At 46.4% G+C, this 19,631-nt stretch overlaps 1 protein-coding gene across 3 annotated transcripts in view; it reads right to left on the reverse strand.

The window, feature by feature from the left end:
- Positions 1–19,631, reverse strand: part of LOC119648164 — a 362,867-nt gene that overhangs the window by 277,952 nt on the left and 65,284 nt on the right. For 2 of the 3 annotated variants that reach the window (XM_038049740.1, XM_038049739.1), the window contains exon 1: positions 14,519–14,844. The exons of the other annotated variant lie outside the window; for it this stretch is intronic. The gene's annotated coding sequence lies outside the window, so the exon portion shown is untranslated. Of the gene's footprint in view, positions 1–14,518; positions 14,845–19,631 lie in introns of those variants that run through there. 3 annotated transcript variants of the gene reach the window in all.

Genomic DNA, 19,631 nt, shown 5'->3' on the forward strand with positions numbered 1-19,631 from the left:
TCAGCCTGCCACCGAGCCAGAAGAGCTGCTCAGAGGGCGGTAGGTAGAGTCGTTCAAAAAGGGTGCGTCTATAAGGCAGCCCGCAAAACCCTAAAGCTCGCCATCAGCGAAGCAAAAGGAAATGCTTTAAGGAGCTCTGCTCAGAAGCGGACGTAAACCCATGAGAGAGTGCTTATAGAATCATGATGAGATGATTCAGAGACTGTTCATCTCCGCAGATCACGTATCCTACCCGCTTGCTGAAAATCATCTAGGAGTTATTCCCCCAGGAAATAGAGGGCACCGACACATTCCAGCCACCTCCGAATGTGACGGCAACATCTCCAGTCAGCAGTGACGAACTGCTGGAGATGCGGTAGAATAGGAGTCGCTGACGGCATAACGCTGCTTGTAGTCGCAAAGCATCTCGAAGATGCTGAGTTATTCTCAGGTGAGGCAATCAGTGCTGTTAAAAGTTGGCTACTTCTAGGTTGCTTATAGCTAGGGTGGTGATCTCAATCATGCTCTATGGGGCCCCAGTTTGGAGGGAGGCGTTGCGAATGTCAGTTAACGCTAACAAACTGAGTGCAGTTTACAGGAGGACAGCCTTGAGGGTGTGCTCGTCATTCAGGACTGTTCAGATGATCCAGCATTCATCACTTCGGGCATGATGCCCATTGACAGCTTGGCAGATGAGATGGCCAACATATACAATGCCAAGCCAATTTCTCCTTTATCCCCAATGAAGAACGCTGAGAGGGAGAGACCCATAAATATATGACAAGAGAGGTGGGAACGTTCGATAAGGATCGGTGGACACACAGGCTCATCCCTGCCATCAAGGAGGGGTTGGAGAGACGACACGGCGAAATTAATTATAATCTCACCCAGCTTCGCACGGGGCACCGAGGATATGCCAGTAAGTATTAGCAAGGAAGCAACTGACTATTGAAAATTACAACAAGAAATTTTAGAGAACAGACTTCATTTTGTTAAACACCGTGAGCAGCATTCACCATATAATATAATAAATGCACACCCGGAAAGTCCGTTGAGGGAAATTCCACAGAGCAACGTTGTTTTCTATAAAAGTTTCTAATCTAAATTTTATACTTTTCCTCGATAACTTTTCTTATTCTTTTAAAAAATGGTTTCCAATATCAAAACTACATTTTGTTATCGCATCTGCAAATGGATGACGCGCATATGTAAAAATGTGTCCACATGTATGTCGGTGAGTTCAACAAGATACATACGAGTATCACCTTGAGAGGAATAGAAAACTATCAGCAATGAAAACACCTGTCGTTGGCTTTGTTAAAACGCTCATCCACTGGGTTTTGTCGTAACTACTGCAGAGAATTGTTGTCTTCATTGTTAGTGCATTATTTACAAAAGTAGTTGTACCAGTACTTGTTGAATTTCTTTAATCAACCTTTTTTTGTTTAAGATATTTCACATTACAGAAGCATGTACTTCGTATAAATACACATGTTCGACCATGGCGGAGAAATTGTTATGAGATTTTGCTAAGGCCGAGAGTCTCTGTTTTTGGCTTGGTTTAACTTAATGCCATTTATAATAATTAACAATTCGAAATATATATGTATAAATATTGGGGGGAGACACGGTTGCAGAGGGGAACTTATAGGGGGCTCGGGGTGACACTTATATGGGCTGTCCTATTACCTCTATTCATCCCCTCAGGAGTCGTCAACGAGCCTTAACGAATCGCTTACAATAAGGGGAGTGGCGTCCCCGAAGTGACCGAGCAAGTAGTTTTGACCCCCAAGCTGGCATAATACCTGCGACCTAGGTAGTAGCCTTGAGAAAGTTTCCCGGTGAAGAGTGAGCTACTAATGACCGATACACGCCGGGACACACTAGGAGTCCCTGGAGCCGTCGACAACTCCTTGCCACTGATGGAGTGATATGCGCCTAGCTCTGCCAAGGTGGTAGTTGTGGCGTGTATCAGGAGTCAGCTCCTTCGGGACCCTGGTCGGGTAGGGTGCATTAAACCAGTATCAGTATACCGCGTTGCTCCGAGCGCTAATCCGTCCGCGAGTTCGGGAATCAGCTAATCATAGGTCAGGGAACTGCGGTAGAGGCTTCGCCCCGAGGGTATACCCTTTCCTGACTATTGCGGCCTCCTCTCTTGCACACAATGCGTTGGTAAAACGTTCCTCCAGAAAAACTTCAGCAAAGGGGTGGAAAACCGGCTGATGGAGCTGGAGGAGGTCCTGGACAGAATTTCGTATTAAAGCCGCGCCTCCCGATGAGAACACCGCGAACGCTAAACGAATCGCAGACAGCCCGTTGCAGAGCAAACTGGGGAAAAAATAAAAGGAAGAAGGGGCATCTGAAGGAGACATTATTCAGGTACTCTCCAGGACTCAAAAGAACAATACGCCGCTTCATCAGAAAAACTTGTGCTTAAAATTAAGGCGGACACGAAGGATGGAGCACCAAAAGAAACAATGTGACGACGAAGGAGAACTAGACCGCCCGATCTGCTTATTAAGCCGGCGAAAGTCAAGATTTTGCGAAAGTCCTCAGCGAAATCCGTTGCAGGATCAAGCCCGAAGATAACGGAGTACAAAAATTCGAAAAATGAAGAGAGGTGGAGTCCTAGTTGAATTAGGCCGAAGGACAACAAATAAAATTACGTTCTCTGAAGCAGCGAGAGAAAGCTTCGGTTTCCAACCTGGAACCGATGTGCTCTCTGGAAATCCGAGATTTTGACTGCCTCACAGAAAAGAACAAAGTAGAAGAGGCCATCTATCGTGGATATTCGGAGGCAACCAATGTCTGGATTGGGATCACTTCTGCGAACTCCCAAGGCCAAAACTTCGCTGTAGTGGAAGTTACGGAGCAATACGCCAAGAAGCTTCTAAAAGCGGAAAATTAGAATTGGTTGGGTAGTGTGAGGATACGAATCCGGGACGCCCCAACCTAATATTACAGATTTTTGGATTAGGAAAACACGTCTGCAACCTGTCGGGGATCTGACAAAGGGGCAATGTACCGCAAATACATTCAGATAGGCCATAAGGCAAACACTTGTAACGAAAAGGAGAGTTGCGCCCCTCAGGGCAAAACTGTTATCGGTTGTGATTTTCGACCCTAGATAGGAGAAATTTTCAACAGTCTCAAAATTGTAGTCTCCTATCTTCATTGTTTTCGTTTGACCAGTACGATTCGATATTGTTCGTCCTTTTGGTTTTGGTTTTGGGCAAAACTGGAAAGGACTAGGAGGCGGTCAACCTGATTCGCATCGTACAAATCAATATGCACCGGAGTTCAACAGATCAGGAATTGGTAGTGGAATTCACTGCGGAGACCAAAGCTAAATTAGTGCTCATCAATGAGCAACACCGAAACAGGGACCCAGTTACATAGCACCCTGACATATCAGGTACCGCTGCTATCTGAGTTCGAAACGGCAACTTCCTAAGGGTTTTTGCCCAAGGCCGAGGGGACGGCTTTGTCTGAATTCGGTATTTAGGGATAACGTTTTTCAGTGTCTATCTAACGCCGAATAAGACGATGCTGGACGATGCAGGCTTGATGCTCTGGAGGACGCTGCCTCACCCAGACTCCAGAGGGGAACGAATTCTCGAAATGACGTCGAGAACATGGCTGGTAGTTTTAAACACCGGCTCCAAACCAACGTTCCGGCACATGGGCCGCGAGGGAAGCATTGTAGATGCAACCTTCGCGACGGAACAACTGGTGTCGCTGGCAGGCCCTAGAAGACTTTTTTGCGTTTGAAGTGGTTGACGCTACTTACCGGCGAGCACCAACTCGACATATGAGGCTTCCATGCCCCGGAAGGGCCTTAGCCACGACAAGCCTTCTATGTGCTGGTGGACGGCACAAGTTTCTGACCTATGGGGGCACATTTGGCACAACGTTTACACGCCAATGAGGAGACTACGCAGCGCAATAAATGAAAGCACAGCTCGCGGCTGGCAGAACCTGGCTATGTCACCTGGCTTGTCACCCGGAAAATTAGGGCTCTGCGGAAGCCCTGCATACTAAGTATGGACCAGATGGACCACATTGTACGGGCGTTATGCCCCAAGTATCCTGTACGGGTTGATGTCGATGGCGCCGAAAGGTCGAGGATTGCCCAATTTTCACAATGAGAGAGCTCGAAGAAGCGGTTCCCACTATGAAAAACAAGAAGGCGTCAGGTCCTGGTGGCATCCCGATGGAAGTTTACAAACTAGAATTCCATCAACGGCCAGACTTGCTGCTTGAGGATTCAACGCTTGCTTGAAGGAGGACATTTTTCCTTGGCCCTGGAAGGTTGCCAGGCTCGCTCTGATCAGCAACGGTAAAGGAGACCCGGAGCTCCCGTCTGCATATCGACCGCTATGTATGCTTGACACACCGGGAAAGTGCTCGAGAAGCTCATCGGGACTAGACTCGTTGAAGCAATCCGCGCTGCCGGAGACTTATCCCCAAGGCAATTCGGGTTCAGAACTGGGAGATCCACAGTGGATGCTGTTATGGAAGTCGTGGATGCAGTTCATCGAGCCAAGCCGACGAGTCGCGCCTTATTGCGAAGAAGATTGAACTCGACCGGCGAATGGATCGGATGGCAAGCGGTTCCCTGAACTAACAACTCCCTTCCTCTCCTCCCCCCCCCCCCCCGTTGGTGAAACGAATTCCCTGACTTGAAGGCTCCCAAAGCTAGGAGAGCGGGAGGGTTAGCCCGAAGTAATGTGTCGAACGTTTCCAGGCAAGTTCTCTGATGACAGGGAGGTGTTTAGTTGGTAGTCCGACAGCGTACTGTTGCGGGAGTCCAATACTCTGCGTAAGACAAAATCCGCAGGAGGCAGAAACAACCGCGCTTCCCGAGGAGAACACCACGAGTACCAAACGGATCGCTGACAGCCCATTGCAGAGCGAACTTGGCAAAAAACGAAAGGAGGAAGGGACATCTGAAGGAGACTTCACTCAGGTACTCTCCAGGGCTGAAAAGAAGAAGGCGAAGAGGATCAAAAGACAACAACACGTCGCGCCATCAGAAAAACCTCTGCCAAAAACTAAGGCGGACACGAAGGACGGAGTGCCAAAAGAAAAGGTGGGGCGACGAAGGAGGACTAGACCGCCGGCTTTGCTTATTAAGCCGACGGAAGGCAAGACTTTTGCGGAAGTTCTCAGCGAAATCCGTTACAAAATCAAACCCGAAGACAACGGAGCGGAGGTTTCTTCCATACGTAAAACGAAGGGTGGTGGACTCTTAGTCGAACTAGGCCCGAAGACTATAAATAAAGTCACGTTCTGTGAAGCAGTCAAGGGGCTTCTGGGAGAAAAAGCTTTGGTTTCTAGCCTGGAACCCATGTGTGCTTTAGAAATCCGAGACCTTGACTGTCTCACGGAAAAGAACGAGGTAGAAGAGGCCATCAAACGCGAATGCCCGGAGGTAACCAATGTCCGGATTGGTATCACCTCCGCAAACTCCCGAGGCCAAAAACTCGCTGTGGTGGAAGTTGCCGAGCAATACGCGGGGAAGCTTCTAAACAGCGGGAAAATAAGAATTGGTTGGGTAGTGTGTAGGATACGAATTCGGACCACCCCAACCAAATGTTACAGATGTTTGGATATGGGCACACATCTGCAAACTGTCGGGGACCTGACAGAAGGGCAACATGCCGTAAATGCGGTCAGGCTGGCCATAAAGCGAACAGCTGGAATGAAAAGGAAAGCTGCGTCCTATGCAGGGACCGTGGCGCGACTGATGAGAGCATTGCGCACACTGCGGGATCGGGGCGGTGTCCAGTTTTCAGAGCAGAACTGGAAAGAGCTAGGTTACGGTCAACATGATTCGCATCCTACAAATCAATATGCACCGGAGTGCAACCGCTCACGAGTTGCTAGCGCAGTTCGCTGCGGAGACCAAAGCTGATTTAGTACTCATCAGTGAGCAGTACCGAAACAAGGGCCCAGTTTCATGGCACCCAGACATATCAGGTACCGCTGCCATCTGGGTTCGGAACGGCACCCTCCTGGGGGTTCTTACCCAAGGCCGAGGGGACGGTTTTGTCTGAATTCGATGTTCACGGATAACGTTTTTTAGTGTCTATCTTACGCCGAATGAGACGATGCCGGACTTTCGTCGGAGGCTTGAGGCTTTGAAGGACGCTATCTTAAGCACGGATGGGCGGATCCTGGTCGGGGGTGACTTCAATGCTAGGGCACTTGAATGGGGCATGCCTCACACAGATTCCAGAGGGAAACGAATTCTGGAAATGGCGGCGAGAACAGGACAGGTAGTTCTAAACACCGGATCCACCCCAACGTTCCGGCGCCCGAGCTGCGAAGGAAGCATTCCAGACGTAACCTTCGCATCGGAATCACTGGTGTCGCTGGTGGACGGGTGGCGAGTTCTGGAAGATTTTTCGGCAAGTGACCACCAATACATTGCTTTCGAAGTGGTGGACACAAACTCTCGGTGTGCGCCACCCCAGCGATCTTTCTGTGTATGGAACGTCGCGAAAGTGAACACCGGGAAGTTTGTCGAAACTCTGGGAACAGGTGGGGCCACGCTGAAGGGTACTCCTGGGGGCGGTGGCGCCGCTGCTGACACTGTCGTAAATTCAGTTATGAATCTGATAACGACGGTCTGCGGAGCCTCCATGCCCAGGAAGACATCGAGGCGCGGCAAACCTTCCATGTATTGGTCGACAGTGGAAATCGCAGAGCTCCGGAAGGAATGTCACAGGCTCCGCCGCTTAACACAACGTCTAGGCGGCCGGGAGGAGGCATGTATCATAATGATGGAGTACAAATCAGCCAAAAGGAGACTCCGCAGCGCAATAAACAAGAGCAAAGCTCGCTGCTGGCAAGATCTGATCGACGAGGTGAATAGGGATCCGTGGGGACTCGGTTACAAACTTGTAACCCGAAAAATCGGGGCTCTGCGGAAACTCTGTTCACTTAAGGCCGAGCAGATGGACCGCATTGTGAGGGCACTCTTCCCTGCACACCCCGTATGGGATGGTGACGTCGGCGCGGAGAGCGCAGAGGACTGTCCACTTTTCTCTGTAAAAGAGTTGGAACAGGCAGTCCTCTCGATGAAAAACAAGAAGGCGCCAGGACCCGATGGTATTCCAGCAGAGGTGTACAAACTGGTATTCCAACACCGGCCAAACCTACTGCTCGGCGCATTCAACGCTTGCCTGAAAGAGGGCATTTTCACTGCTCGTTGGAAAGTTGCGAGGCTTGCGCTGATCCCTAAAGGGAAAGGCGATCCCGAACTGCCGTCTTCATACCGCCCACTATGTATGCTTGATACTGCAGGGAAAGTGCTCGAAAACCTCATCAGAAGTAGACTCGCTGAAGCGATACGCGCTGCCGGAGATTCATCTCCCCGGCAGTTTGGTTTTAGGGCAGGGAGATCGACAATTGATGCTGTCATGCAGGTCGTGGACGCCGTTCGACGAGCGGAGGCACATAGCCGCCGAACTCGACGGGTGTTGCGCCTCGTAACGCTTGACGTCAGAAACGCCTTCAATTCCGTAAGATGGAAAGACATTCTAAGCACACTAGACAATACCTTCAACGTGCCGAACTATCTCTTACGGATTTTGAGGGACTATCTGAGGAAGTGCTCCCTGCTCTATGAAACACTAGAGGGTCAAAGATGGATGGAGGTCACATCAGGGGTTGCACAGGGGTCCATCCTAGGGCCGGACCTCTGGAACGCTACCTATGACAGTCTGCTTAAACTCGACATGCCAGAAGAGTCGTGCCTGGTCGGCTACGCAGATGATGTCGCAGCGCTTGTTGCTGGACGCACTGTCGAACAGGCGCAAAGCAGACTCGGCATATTGATGCGACGGGTAAGCGGATGGATGACTACTCATGGTTTCAACCTTGCACTGGAAAAAACCGAAGTAGTCATTCTGACTAAGAAGAGAATTCCAACCCTGCGTCCGATATCGTCCGGCGAGTCGATAATCGAGTCAAAATCGGCGGTAAAGTACCTCGGGTTGACTCTTGACTCAAAGATGAGCTTTTCTGAGCAAATCCAAGCAGCAGCGAACAAGGCTGCGGCTGGAGTTTCGGCGTTACGTAGGCTAATGGCAAACATTGGGGGTCCTACGTCTAGTAGGCGACGTCTCTTGATGAGCTCAACGCAGTCTGCCCTGCTCTACGGCGCAGAGGTATGGGCTGGCGCTCTTGGCAAGGAGGTATATCGTAGACGCCTCGCGCAAGTGCAGAGACGGGTGGCGTCTGCGTACCGCACAGTCTCTGAACCGGCCGTGATGGTGATCGCGGGAGTTATCCCCGTTGCTCTTCTTGCTAGGGAGCGTCAGGCCATATACAAGCGCAAGGGAGATGAGCCAAGGGAGGTGGTTGCTCGCGAAGAACGGTTACACACTCTAGACGAGTGGCAGCTCTCTTGGCAAAATGAAACTAGAGGCAGATGGACTGCGCGGCTCATCGGCAACTTAGGTGCGTGGCTGAATCGGAAGCATGGTGAGACTGACTATTTCCTTACCCAATTTTTAAGTGGGCTTTGAATTTTCAGTCTTACCTGCACAAGATTGGAAAGGTGCGTTCTCCGGATTGTGTGTTTTGCAATGGAGTTGTGGACGATGCCCACCACACTTTTTTTTCTTGTGGAATGTGGGATGGGGTTCGTCAGCAGCTCTATTTAAACACAGGGGATCTCTCTCCAGACAACATTGTGGAAGAGATGCTGAGGACTGCTGACAGGTGGAACCGTGTTGCCCATTACGTTCGGGCCCTTCTCGTTGCTAAGAAGATAGAACTCGACCGGTGGAGGAGCCGGATAGCAGGGGATTCCTTGAACTGACAGTTCCCTTCCTCCTCTCCCCTCTCGTTGGTGAAAGGAATTCCCTGATTTGAAGGCTCCGCAAGGCGGGAGAGTTTGGGGGCTGGCCCGAAGTAATGTGACAAACGGTTCCAGGCTAGCTCTCTGACGATGGGGGGGTGTTTAGTTGGTAGTCCGACGACGTACCGAATCGGGAGTCCAACACTGTGTGCGTAAATGCATTCACGTACCCTAATCCCAAATTGAAAGACAAATCAATAGGATAATGGAGCAGCAAGGTGAATCAATGTTTAAACCGAAGATTGCAGAATTTTTGCCAGGTGTCAAAGGAGTATTGGAAGACATTGCAGCTAAACACCGTCAATTGAGATTTTTTAAATGTCTTGCATAGTTGAAAGGTTTTGTCCCAATGTTTCTGGTAAAAGGATTGTTCAGAAGCTTATTTAGAGTGACAATACTGCATTGCTTTTTTGTTGTCCACATCTAAGATATCACAACAATGCCAGACATACAGAAGGAATATATCATAGTATTTATCAAGTTTTCGAATATTTTGTATAAGTTTTCCAGAGAGTCCATATCAACATGTTTGTTTCCATGTCGACGTAAAAGATACTATATCAGACTTTTCAAATGTTTTCAGCCGGGGATTGGGATTGGTATCTTGTATATTTATCTGAACGGGAATAAGATGGATAGATAATCGGAAGGAGTTGAATTTCAAGTGCTTTCTATAGTCGCAACCCAATATTTGGACTATAAACGAGAAGGGATGTTTATAGTTTCAAGAGCATCTTGAATGATTGCTTTACAATCTATTATCCATAAGATGGAAACGCATCCAAGATATACACGGTATAGTTGTATGTGGCTTAAGAAGGTGAATAATAAACAAAGCCACAATGAGTTTGAGGTATTAATTTTTTCGCAGTATCCGGATTTGTTGCATTTGTTGTTGCTTAGACTGTAGTATCATAGATTGTGTTATCCTTGAAACGATGGTAGCTTTAGTCGCTGAACTCGCAATTCACAAATATTTTCATTGACTTATACTCTTCACAGATAGTCCTCCTAAAAACTAAGGCTGACAAAAGGTGGTCAAAGGGTAGTTTAGGTCCCGGGGCGAAACGTGGATTGGTACCCACGATGGAGCATAAAACCTGGGAAATGCCTGCCGAACCAACACCAACAGCTCTACTACCAAACCCTATCTCCACCTCCACGTGGTGACCGCTGAGAGCTCTTTCATAACAAAAAGCTGCAGACGGAGAAGGATGAAGGCGAGTCTTCCGCGCCTAAAAACGGGACAAATTGTACCAACTGGTCCTCCAGGTTGGGGGTTGGGTAGGGCTGACAACCCTACACGGAAAACCGATGTTACGAAGCCACAACAGGAGCCTCGGACAGGACAGACTTTAAAACGACGGACCCGGCAACGACAACGGATTAACGATTTGCGCATTTTCTCATGGAACGTGCGCTCCCTGTACAGAGATAAAGCTGATGAGCAACAGTGCCGCAGTGAGCCGCTACACCATATACAGGGTGCGGCAACATAACTTCTTTCTTTAAAATGCGCGGCACTCAGTTAGTTGATGTCATAGCGGAGCGCTAGTGGTCTCGTTCAAGAGGGGATACTGTAAAGTTTTGTCCCGGCACGGTTCAGTCGCCATCATGCGTTGGAATAGTGAGGAGTGTGCCTTTGCCGTTGAGGTTTACTTTTCAAGCGGATGTTCGGTTATTGCAACACAGCGTGCATTTCGGAATCGCTTTAATTTAGCCCCGTTGGCTCCCGTCCCAGACCGCAAATCAATTTTTACGTGGGTCACTACATTCAGACAAATTTCAAGCGCGACAAGAGGAATTATTGGTCCCTGGTTTTTTGAGGAAAATGAGGTTACCGTGACAGTGAATTCGGACCGGTATGTAAACATGATACAGAATTTTTTTTTCCCACGGCTAGAAAATTTGGATTTGGGGGCACTTGGTTCCAACAAGATGGTGCAACAGCACACACTTCAAGAGCATCGATGGCTGTTTTGAGGGAACACTTTCCAGAGCGCCTTATCTCAATTAGAGGCGATTTGGAATGGCCGGCACGCTCTCCCGATCTGTCCCCTTGTGATTTTTTTCTATGGGGTTTTTTGAAATCCCGTGTTTATGTGAACCGTCCAAGAACCCTACAAGATTTGAAGACCAACATCCAAGAAGAAATTGCCAACATAACACCTGCTATGCCAATAAGAGTCATGACAAACGCCAGAAATCGGTTTACGCAATGTATGGAGAATGAGGGACGTCACCTAACAGATTTGATCTTCAAAACAATGTAAATAAAAACTTTAGACATGTACCTACATTATAAAAAATAAATAAATATTTTCCGATGCATACAATAGTTTTTATTGAGTTTTGAAAAAAGGAAGTTATGCTGCCGCACCCTGTATTATAGCGGTCATCCAGAATGTGCTCGGAGTAGGTTTCTTAGTCAGCCAAAAAATGAAACCTGCTGTTATCGGCTTTGAAGACATAAGCGAACGGCTATGCGCTCTACGCTTGCGAGGCAAGTTTAGAAATATAAGCCACATTAACGTTCACGCCCCTACAGAGGAGGCCGCAGAGTCGAAGAAGGATACCTTCTACGAGACAGTAGGACGAACCCTCGAAGCCTGTCCCAGATATGATATCAAAATCATACTTGGGGATTTTAACAGCCAAGTAGGGAAGGAGCCTATATTCACCAGCCACAAACATACGTGGGCCTCTCCAGACGGGACCACTTTCAACCAAATTGACCACGTGTTGATCGAACGCCGCCACCTCTCAGCCTTGATGAATGCCAGAACATATAGGGGGGCCAACATAGACTCGGATCACTATCTCGTTGGCATGGTGTTCCGAGCTCGAATAACAATACCACCTAGAATCCCCTCTGACAATCAGGTGAGAGTAAACACTGAAGCCATCCACAACCCAGTCTTCCGCGGCATCTATAAGAGGGAAATGGATGCCGCAATAACCGCAGTCAACAGAGGAACTGGAGATGAAGCATCAACAAATGATTTTCAGAACCACCTGCAGAACGTTATCATGGATACGGCCACAAACATACTTGGCCCCAGCCGCAAAAGGAGTCGGAACGGCTGGTTTGACGATGAATGTAAGCTAGCAACGGAACGGAAGAATGCCGCATACCGAGTAATGTTGCATTCTCAAAGAACGCGGGCACGCGCAGAGACTTATCACGAACTCCGTCGAGCGGAGAAGCGACTTCACAGACGGAAAAAGGAAGCCTGGGAGAACCAACAAGTCTGTGAACTAGAAAAGTACAGGGAGCAACCGCACCAGACGCGAAAGTTTTACCAACAAGTCAGCAGGATGAAGCCCTATACACCTCGATGCTCATCCTGCTGAGACAAAGAGGGAAATCTGATTTCCGACAGAATGGGCATATTAGAGCGATGGGTTGAGTACTTTGACGAGCTACTGAACAACCAGAACATCGACGAGTTGGAGGTCCCGCCAACTGAAGACGACGGATAAATGCTGCTACCAACAAGTTTAGGAGAAACAGTCCGTGCAATTCATCGGTTTAAAAATCATAATTCGCCAGGAGCCAATGGAATTACAGCCGAATTGGTTAAATATGGAGGCGACCAGTTGCACCAAGTGGTTCATCAACTTGTGCTCAAGGTATGGGACGATTGGCAACGAGGCATAATCTGTCTCATACATAAAAAGGGAGATATCACACAGTGCAGCAATTATAGAGGTATCACGTTGCTGAGTACCATCTATAAGATATTCTCCACTATCTTGCTAGGCAAATCAGCAACAGATCACATTTTCTCTCTGCGGTAAGCGATGGAAAAACTGTTGGAATATGGACAACAGTTGCACCATCTGTTCATCAACTTTAAAGCCGCCTATGATAGCATAGCCAGGGTAAAACTGTACACGGCCATGAGAGAATTCGGTATCCCGACGAAACTAATAAGACTGACTAGGCTGACCCAGGCAGGCAGGATCACTCCCAAGACCATTCGACATCAACAACGGTATACAACAAGGGGATGCCCTATCATGCGTCCTCTTTAACCTGGCCCTCGAGAAAGTGATCCGTGATGCTGAGGTAAATGCAAGAGGTACGATCCTCTTTAAGTCCACCCAACTACTGGCCTATGCTGACGATATCGACATCATGGGAAGAATCACCCGAAATGTACAAACTGCCTTCATCCAGATCGAGCAGGCGACGATCAGCTCGAGATCTTGGGCTGCACGTCAATGAAGGCAAGACAAAATATATGGTGGCAACGTCAGCACCGAAGACGAATCAACCAACAACATCAAACCGCACTGGTCAAACAGGAAGACTAAGGATAGGAGAATACAACTTTGAGACCGTTGACAATTTCTCCTATCTAGGGTCGAAAATAACAACCGATAACAGCTGCTATGATGAAATCCGCGCACGGTTGTTGGCAGCTAACAGAGCCTATTTCTGCTTAGAAAGACTGTTCCGCTCGAAACGTCTCACCATAGGGTCAAAGCTCTTACTATACAAGACAATGATGTTGCCAGTCCTCATGTATTCCTCGGAAACTTGGATTCTCAGCAAGAAAAACTGCGAACTCTTGGCCGCGTTCGAGAGAAGAATCCTCCCAAGAATGTTTGGTCCCCTACATGAGGATGGACGATTTCGTAGCCTACACAATGACGAAATCTATGAGCGATACCATGACCGTCAGGTTGTAGATAAAATACGGCTCAATAGGTTACGGTGGGTGGGTCACTTAATCCGTATGGATGAGGATGATCCCACCCGGAAAGTCTATAAGGGCAATATCTATGGTAGAAAAAGAGGACGAGGAAGACCCTGCCTAAGATGGAGCGATGACGTAGGTCAGGACGCCAAACAGCTTTTAGGGATATCGAATTGGTGGACCTCGGCGCAAAACCGGGATGTCTGGAGTTCCTTATTAAGGCAGGCTTAGACCGGATACCGGTTGTTACGCCGTTGATGATGATGAAATGGAGTTCGTCTTTTGCAATTACTTGAAGTCACTGTAAAACATTCCATCCCAATGAAGCTTTTATATAATCAAAACATGATATTCGATTCCCCATTAGTCACAGTGAAGCATATTTGCTGGCAATGAGATTGGATTTACAGAGAACCAACTGGAAATTACATTGAACAATCAAGACATTGAAACGCATAGCAAAATACGTGCCGAAAACTTATAACCATGTTGGGAAATAGTCAAACCTTGGTCCAGATACTCTTCTAAACAATAAATAATAAGACCATCTCAGCAGCAATAGCTGCGGAAAGTAAAAGTCTGTGAGAAGATGTCTTTTGTGCCTCTCGCAAGTTTTGCTGATACCAGTCCCAATATTGTTTGTGGATGCAGAAAATTTTAATTGAATGCATCTAAAAGTGGAAAGTAACATTCAATGAGCTTAGGTTTCCCATCGCTTACGAACGAGTAATGAGATAGTAAGCGATAGTCATGTTGGATCAAGTGTGGTGTTCGGAGGAGACCAAAAGTCGTTCAGTAGATCCACTTCCATATATTGCAGAACGTGTCCACGCTTTTCAGTATGAATAAGTAAAACCTGTCTATGTCGTTGAAGTTGCAAGAGATGCTTGCTATCCATGATTTATCGTATGACTATCCAGCGATTCATCAGTATTCCATTTTGAATTGATTTGAAATTTACACGATCACTCCGACGAACTCCTTCGAACATAGACCACTTTCTGCACTGATCACACTCTCCTTGTAAGACTAATTGGCTAAGGCCGACGTTGAGCAACAATTGGAATTCACTAATGCACTTTTTCCACTGTCCGCGGTAACGAATAATGCTGGGATCACATTCCAAATTTGGAAAAATTAGTACTCGCCAGTCAACAACGATTTGGTGTGCCAAATATTTCAAATCGATTAACACAATTTCCAGAGTGTTAATTATAGAAATCCCCTGAATGGATGTTTCTGCTGGTCCGACGGTGGACAGTACGAGGTCGACCTGATGTTGTATAAACCGACACCAGCAATTTCGAACTGAGCTCGAGTTACTCCATTGTAAGCTTGGTCTGCTTCTCATATAAAGATATGAAATCATGTGGATACCACCTGCGCAGAGGCGCCTGAAGGCAGAGAACTTCGGTGATATATGCAGAGTAGATGGTTTCAAATAGCATAACAACCCCCTACGATAGAGAATAAGAGATCGTTTTACATCGCATTCAGCAGGAAAAACAATTGTTCCAACTAAAGATACTTTTGCTGAGATATAATAACAAAAAATCTTTATCGGCATTTTATGAAATTCAAATTCCAAATATTGAACTAGATCAACTTTGAAATAGTAAAAAAACTTGTTTTTTCTTATTCGCTGTGTTAATATTTTTATTTTTGGAAATACCGATATTTCGGGAACCACTTATTCCCTTCATCAGAGAAGTCTCTTGTTAGTGCTGATACCGATATTTCGGGAACCACTTATTCCCTTCATCAGAGAAGTCTCTTGTTAGTGCTGATACCGATATTTCGGGAACCACTTATTCCCTTCATCAGAGAAGTCTCTTGTTAGTACTGACACCGATATTTCGGGAACCACTTATTCCCTTCATCAGAGAAGTCTCTTGTTAGTACTAATGAAGGGAACAAGTGGTTCCCGAAATATCGGTATTTGCAAAAATAAAAATATCAACCACCAGCGAATAAGAAAAAACAAGTTTTTTATTATTTCAAATAATTAATCGCTAGAAACACCGCATAATTACACTCATATAGATTAGCTTATAATTATATGCTCCTTCTTTCGGTTTTACTATCTGTGTTTTCCTTGGTTATTAAGATTGAGTTTTCCCTTCCGTCTATAGTAGATAATTTAATGAATGGATTTCAATTACTTCAGTCTTGAGATAATCACAAAAACATTAATTCAACGGATATTATTCATATTTGAAAATTTTGACCAAATTCCTTCCCAACTTTAGGTTCCATTCCATATAAACAGTCATCTTACTCTGGAAAATATGAGGCGGAAACTCTGGACCAATGTTGAGATTATATTGTATCTACACCAACGTGAAAGATTTGAGCAGAGGTTCTTTGATACAGACAATCATCTTAGGAGACTGTCGTTGAAAGTCGACAATCAATCGGCCACTTAAATGCCTCCACTACTTATGGAATTGTTTCATCATATTCCGGCTCGGTACCGAAAGTATGACGTATTCAGTAAAAACCAGAAGAGCTAAAGTAACTAGAATGATGCCAAATGCCCCAAGATGTGAAAGCCGTAGTTCATTTGAGATACGCAATTATAGGCCTAAAGATACTGAAAGATATTGATTAGGAAATGAACATTGTTACAGAGTGCTTTGCTGGATAAAGTTAAAACTGAGGGAAATTAGATACAGTCCACACAATACGGATGGAGATTTCCTTTTCGTAGATCAAACTATTAAAACCAAGGGCAATATGCTATTTTTAAGGTTTTGTGTAAAACAAAACGGCGTACGTAACCGCGCTTTTCTAGCCTCCTCTGCGTTTCGCAGTTTTCTCTGGATAGATATGACCATGGAGTTGATCGCATCCAAGTCTTGCTGACATGCTAGCATTCTTCGCACCAGATTTTCTTGCACGAGCACCTCTCCTCCAACTTGAACTGTTCTATCAAGGCAGTGCAAATTTCTTCTTTGACCTCATGTTTTTGGGTCCATTCTGTGATATTTTTCCCAAGTGAGTTCATCAGTTTTTCCCAAGCTGGATTTTTCCAGCTCAAACATAAGGTCACCCTTCTGGGTCTAGATCTTTTCGGTCAGGGCCAACTTTGACCTTTTTCAGTATCTTCGCGTAGAGCAAATTTCCCTTCCTGGAGATCACAATTGCTTCTGGGCGAATTCGTACTTTTGCCTTTTTATTAACTACCTTGACCCATCCATTTTTTCGGAGCTCGCACTTGGGAGACCTGTTTTCTCCCTTCGGTGCTTTTAGGTCTATTTTTTGAAGCTATCTATAAGGCCTTTTTCCTCTTAGGCGACTTTCCCAGGAGATCCACATCTTTTTCCCGCACTCTTTTGTTTGGTGGCAGATTGATTGCCATACGATTAGGTGTCACTTGGGTCCCTTGTGACACCATTGGGGCAGCAGATTTCGACTTGTCCTTGGAATTTCATTCCTCTTGATGCGGTATGTTGTAGAGCACTCTAACAGTTCTTACACCACGATCTCCCGCCGATTAGCTACCTTGTCGTGGTGAGAGAGCTCAGTAAGGAAAATTCCCCAGGAAACGGGAGTCGGCACCTGAAGCCAAGCGGTAATCAAAACCCCCAAGCCAAGGTGTGACTACCGTGCCGACGGCTGAATGGTCACAGACGTTAATATGTGGCCGTAAACGGTAAACTCTGGGTACCAGACGACCCCCAATTTCAACTAGCCTTGCCTCGGCAAAAAGAGGCTTCGCCGAGATCGACTTTCTTTCGCCGATAAAACTGAGTGCCATGACCTCGCCTCGCCAATTATGAAAAAACAAAAAACAAAAACAGAGACCTGTTAAACAAATGCAATTAAACCCTAAGCTCATCGATGGAGCTCCTGAGTCTAGACTTCATTGGCAGCAGAAGAATGTCTGCCACAAAAATGAAAGGGTCGCACCATTCGAATCTGTTCCGACAGTCGGGCGGCATTAGCAGCACTAAACAGCAACGACAAATCAAGCCAGTTGGTGTGGAATTGTCAACAGGTGTTGCTGAAACTTGGCCGACTGAACGAAACATTCTTGATGTGAGTGCCGGGGCACTCAAACATAACTGGTAATGAGGAGGCTGACAGACTGGTTCGCCACAATGGTGGGACCAGAACCTGCTTTTGGAATCCAGCTATCCACTGTCAAGTCTACTCTGAAGGGTGAAATTGCAAGGATTCACGCAGCCGAGTGGAGAAATTTGAACTCTTGGCGGCAAGCGAAAATCCTTAATCCCTTAAAAAGTGGGACATGAAAACCCTAGTAGGGTGCCTCTGGAGAATGTTCTCAGATCCTGGCCTCTGGAGAATGTTCTCAGATTCGCTAAAGCCTGCGAACGGCGTAGGCGGGAAGTCCTTGAATAGGCGATTTACGGGGATAGTACGATGGGCCTAACAATGGCCTGAATGCTCCGAACTGCGGCTCCCCCAGTAAACTGAACTAACTAACTACCACATTTTTTATAGCTTGGTGCATGTTGTGCTTGTCCTTGATAAACTCAGACAGCTCAACTATTTCCCACCAACCTGTGTGAAGGTAATTCCTCTGGATCAGGGCTCTGCCCTCCATGAGTCCTAACCGGATTACTACTTTTACATAGTCCTTCACATTTGCCGTTCATTGACCTCATTCCCTCCGTTTTATGTTTTATGATGTTGGCATTGGCGGAGATCTCCAAGTTGATGAATTTCTTCTAAAAGGGTCTTTTTCTTGTTCTGGAGTAACTCTTATTGTCGCTCGTCTTGAATGTGTGCGATCGGTGTTGTTGCCGTTTTTGTCGTCCAGCGATCTGGACTCCAAATCTAAAGCACTTGCAGCTTTTGATGGTACGGTGGCCAAGCTGTCCACCACCGAAGCACTGCGGTCGTGGGTCCTGTCTGGATCTCTTCTTTATATACTCTTGCTGGATACTGTTTATTAGTTTCTTATCAGTTTCCCACGATGAGAAGATCTTAATCGAATTTGGGCGGATAGACAAATGAAGGTGCGAAAAGCGCTTTGCTTGCAATTTGGGATATCAATGTCTGGAGAGGACGGATATTTATATAACAAGGTTTTTAATTAAGAATATGAAATTGATACAACGTTGCAAGTTATTAGGAAAGAGTTTACTCTTGGAATAAGAGGGTGACGTTGGCAACTATGGATAGGTGAGGAATGGGTCAAGTCATGTGTAACTGGCTCACCAGAGATGAGCAAGCACTAACAAAACACACATTCATAGGTATGTCCCAATCCGCTAGTTGGGATCTCGTCTGATGATAGGTCTGGCCACTCCTCATAGGTCTGCCTGTCACACGTCAAACGGTTGTAGCGATTGACATGAAATTTGGTGGTGGTCACGCATACAGTGAGTTACATACATGCCAAAAGGGGGAAACATTTTTTTCCACCAAATATAATCAAAATGATATGAAAGGTCGCGATTAGTACTTTCCGAAGGCGGTCTTAGTTTTGACATTTGTTGGAAAGCTGGGGATTTCAAGGGGTCGAAAGTGATCATCTCCTTAATGGATCCACCATTCTCAGAAATTACCCAACCGAATAATCTGAAAAAATCAAGAGGCTGCCACTATATGGTACCTAGGCTTCGAAATACCTACCATATCGGTATCCTTTCAAATAAAGTTAATAATAGTGTATTACTATACTTTTTAGTTATTGGCTGCGAAACCCCCCTTAGGTTCATCCCGCGAAATTCTGCAGCAATACAGGTTACAACACAGAGCACTATTACTAATAAAGTTATAATAGATCAAATTTGTGGCAAATTCAAGACTTTGAATATCAGCAACACGCGAAAGTGGATATTCTCAGCTAATATGTACACGTACGTGCTACGTACTAACGGGCCAAATGCAGACTCAAATGTCATTATAAAAGAAATACACAAAACCTTTCATACCTGAAGAATCCAGCATCCGGTTTCCCGACTTGTTTTCTGTTCTGTTGTTACACAGAGTTGGAAAATCTTAGAAAGACATGTCCACTCCAACTCCGCCGTTTGTGCCGCGCGTGTGGAATTCGCACACACTAAAAAGCACCCACGGTCTCTCCAGCTCCAGCCCCGCGG

The sequence above is a fragment of the Hermetia illucens genome, chromosome 2 (genome assembly GCF_905115235.1).
Source record: "Hermetia illucens chromosome 2, iHerIll2.2.curated.20191125, whole genome shotgun sequence".
Taxonomy (NCBI): domain Eukaryota; kingdom Metazoa; phylum Arthropoda; class Insecta; order Diptera; family Stratiomyidae; genus Hermetia; species Hermetia illucens.